The sequence below is a fragment of the Neophocaena asiaeorientalis genome, unplaced genomic scaffold, assembly GCF_003031525.2.
Source record: "Neophocaena asiaeorientalis asiaeorientalis breed wild unplaced genomic scaffold, Neophocaena_asiaeorientalis_V1.1 scaffold46, whole genome shotgun sequence".
In the NCBI taxonomy this organism is placed as follows: Eukaryota; Metazoa; Chordata; class Mammalia; order Artiodactyla; family Phocoenidae; genus Neophocaena; species Neophocaena asiaeorientalis.
Window position 1 is genome coordinate 842,234 of NW_020175393.1, and position 4,051 is coordinate 846,284.

General features: G+C 43.6%; 1 protein-coding gene across 1 annotated transcript in view; it reads left to right on the forward strand.

Annotated features, from left to right (window-relative positions):
- The first annotated feature begins 3,244 nt into the window (after positions 1 to 3,244).
- The window catches only part of KLHL31 (kelch like family member 31), a 13,863-nt gene continuing 13,056 nt past the window's right edge, over positions 3,245 to 4,051 (forward strand). Inside the window, exon 1 of the mRNA XM_024765853.1 lies at positions 3,245 to 3,314. The gene's annotated coding sequence lies outside the window, so the exon portion shown is untranslated. The remainder of the gene's footprint in view (positions 3,315 to 4,051) is intronic.

Sequence of the window (4,051 nt, forward strand, 5' to 3'; positions counted from 1 at the left end):
ATACACTCTCAATTCTCTTGTTCTCTAACTTCATCTTACTCATTCAAAATTTATTTATTCATTCATTTATTCACCTAGTCAGTTAATAAACAATGACTCATCATCCACTATGTGCCAGGCACTGTTTTAGGCACTTGGGGCTCATCAGTGAACAAAACAGATAAAGATCCCTGCCCTCATGGAGCTTACATTTGAGTTGGTCTGTGGCAGAGGATCAGGGGAGGTTGGTGAAGGAGAGGTGGGCGCTAGCAATGGAAACAAATAAATTACCCACATTGCAAGTCCCCTTCTCCAGTTAAATCCAGCTCTCTGGTTTCTCTGCAGTTGAACGTGGCTTAAGAAAAACACACAAGCAGGCTGACAGGTCTCAGACCAACAGTCACGGCCATTGACCTCAACTGGGCGTTCTATCCTGCTGGGCAATCCTAGCCCATGTTCTCCGTCACTAATACCACCTACTCTACCCTAGTCTTTGCTGATAACTCACCTAATATTTTCAATCTCTTTCTAAACCTCTATATTCTACAAAGGTTATACTCCCCAAATGCCAGAGCATTCTTTCCAAAATACCAATCTCATCATGGCCATCTTTTTGTTAAAATAAACTTCAACACGTAGGTCCCCATTGCTTTAAGAATAAAGATCATATTTCTTCAGACACAGACATAGAGATCAGACTTGTGGTTGCCAAGGGGGAAGGCGGGAGGGAGGAGGATAGACTGGGAATTTGGGGCTGCAAACTATTACACATAGAATGGATAAACAACAAGGTCCTACTATATCCAATCTCCTGGGATAAACCTTAATGGAAAAGAATATTAAAGAGAATGTCTATATGTGTGTAAAACGGAGTCACTTTGCTGTACGGCAGAGATTGGCACAGCATTGTAAATCAGCTCTACTTCAATAAAAAAAAGATTGAATATCTTAATATACACTACAGCCTCCTGTCCAGGCTCCCTTTCTACCCATGTTCCATGCCCCCTATTTCCAGCATACCAACCGCAGCAGGAGTTGAGTCCTGGCATGTGCAGCTACTCTGTGAATGTTTTTCAATTGAAGTGTCTCTTAGATTTTCCATTTCTGCCATTTATTCTTCCACTTGGGTTCATACCTCTATCTCAAATAATATTCTCCTGAAAGAATTATCTCAGGGTTGTTCCTGTGAACAGCGTGAACTGAAATTAACAGTCTTGAACAGTTGAAGACAATAGTGTTGGTCCCCACACCTACCTCTTGACGGCCCTTTCCATCATCATATCAGCATTCCCATAAATACTGATATAAGGCCGACTTTTTTTTTTTTTTTTTGGATGTTGGGGGTAGGAGTTTATTTATTTATTTATTTATTTATTTTTGCTGTGTTGGGTCTTTGTTTCTGTGCGAAGGCTTTCTCCAGTTGTGGCAAGTGGGGACCACTCTTCATCGCAGTGCGCGGGCCTCTCGCTATCGCAGCCTCTCTTGCTGCGGAGCACAGGCTCCAGACGCGCAGGCTCAGTAGTTGTGGCTCACGGGCCCAGTTGCTCCGCGGCATATGGGATTCTCCCAGACCAGGGCTCGAACCCGTGTCCCCTGCATTAGCAGGCAGATTCTCAACCACTGTGCCACCAGGGAAGCCCCAAGGCTGACTTTTTATCATAGTAAGAGTAGAGTTGAGTGCTCTGGTCCTTTGTTGGACTAAAGGAGGTAGAAATAAGAAGGATCATTTTGGAGTGAGTCGTCCTCCATTAGCTTTATGTCAACCATAGAATAAAGAGCTTTCTTTGATTTAGTTCTAACACATTCTGGGCTGGAGATCTATGAGTGGGAGTAAATTTTTAAAAATCAAAAGAGTTTTTCCTACAAAAAAGCTGGCTGGTTGCTGTACACCTGAAACTAACACAACGTTGTTAATCAACTATTCTCCAACATAAAGTTTTAAAAATTGTTTTTAAAGCTGGCTGGAATTCAGATAGAAGTGGTAACTAAGATGTTATCCAATGAGTTGAGAGGGGTCAGGAGAGCTAGAGGCAAATACATATAGAATCATAGAGTTTTAGAGCTGCAAAGACACCCGAGATGATCCAATGTGAGCAAGAATCTCCTCCGTGTCACCTCAGTGCTATAGCTTTTTTACATGCACCCTTCTAATCATAGGGAACTGGCTCCTTTTCATCACTAGAACCCATTTGTTATCAGAGTTCTTCTTCCTTATTTTTAACTTTTTCCCCTGGAGTTTCTACCCATGGGCCTAATTTTTGACACCTTAAGCTACAAAAATTTTAATTGAATCCCCTTGCTACCCAACAGCCCCCAAAACACTTGCACCCAGGAGACTCACTTCTCCTAAGTCCTCTCTGAGTTCTCCTTTTCTGCAGATGATCCCAACGTGCCCAGCTTCCTTCCAGCCACTTCCTTCAGGATACAGAAAAACTTCTTGGTATGCCACAGCGGCCAAGCAATGCTGAATGCATGACCTGACTAATGAAGAATAATTAGAACATTTATTTTCTATGATGTATTTTTCTTTTATTGCCGCCTAAAATCAGGGTAACTTTTTTAAGCAGCCACTTCACACCCTTGGTGCCTATTTAAAGCTTGTGGTCAGTTATAACCCTCTACATTTTTTTTTTCCACAGGAAGTGTTGCCAAAGTATTTCCCCAAGCTGCATGTGTGCTGGAGTGTGTGTTCATCTCAGGCCGCCCTGTGGATCGCCGGATAATAGAGACTGGTCGTGAACCTTACTCTGTTGAACTGCACGATGACTCCAGCGATACTGGTGCCATATGTGAGCTACCCCAAGTTCCTTTTCTAAAGAACAGTCTATTTAAAAACCCAATCTTCTCAAAGGACCTGAGGTGACCAGGCTATTAACCTTTCTAGTAGCTCATTTTTATCCACAACCTTCCCTTTCTCTTACCAAGTACACACATTCTAATCTGCTTCCAACAATTAAATACCCACCTAGTTAATTTTCTTGCCTCACTCCCGGGTTGATTGAGTTCTTGACTTTCTTGTTTTTAAATACTGAGCAGGTCAAGAAACCCAAGCCCTCTCCACCAACCAGGGCTCCGCCCTCTGCCCCGGGGTGGCCTGAAATTGAAGCCAAAGCGGGGGAGGAGGGCTCAGAGCGCAGGCTCGGCAGCGCTGCAGCCAGAGGGACGACAAGAGGTCACTCTAAAAACTGCTGCTGCTGGGACGCGTCAGGTGGCTGCTGGTGGTTCCCCAACGGGTTTTCCTTCTCCCTGTCTCTCTCTCCACAGATTGCTTCTCAAAAGGAATCTGCTGCTGAAACTTCACCATCACAAGTCGGGGACGCCCCTCACACAGGACGGTAAGGACCTGGCGCCTCAATCTCCAATGCTGGTCTTCTAATCCTGGGGTGTGAATGGTGTGGGGGGGGGCGTCTGCGTTCGCGGTGCTAGAGCGATTTCATTGACAGTGGTCCACAGCTGGGTCAGATCCTCCTGTTGGAGCCAGAAGACATCTTCTTGAAATCCAAGGGATGCAATAGACGAGAAGAATGTCATAGCAATAGAACTGCATGCTAAGGATGCCTTATGAAAGTAAAGTGACTTGTAATTTCTAACAATAATTTTAAGTCTCTAAAGCCTAATGTAGGTTTTTCTTCCTCTATTTTATAGAGAGGGGAGGGGGAAAATAAAATTCTTGGGTTTTGTTCATAAAGTTTAGAGTTTCACCTCCATTTTTTGTCAGGAACCGTCAGGAACATTTTGTATCTGATAAGTTTAGATAAAATGTAATCAGTTTTGTTGAAATGGGTAGCAAACAAATCAGACAACTCTTTGAATCCCCAGAAATAGAACCTATTGACAAAATCCCTCCTGCAAAAAAAGAACAGCTTTTAATTTAACTGTGAAACCAGTTTTTGTTACAAATGTGTACCTATGGCAATGCTGACATATGTTTTATGCTAGAAATCATTTTGGAAATGAAACAGTAAAGTAGAAAAGCCCCCTAAAGTTGGACTTCACTGAAAATGGCAAGAGGCAGAGGCTGGGTGTTTCTATTCCGGGGTCAGGCTACCAGCCGACACACGGGGGGGGGGGG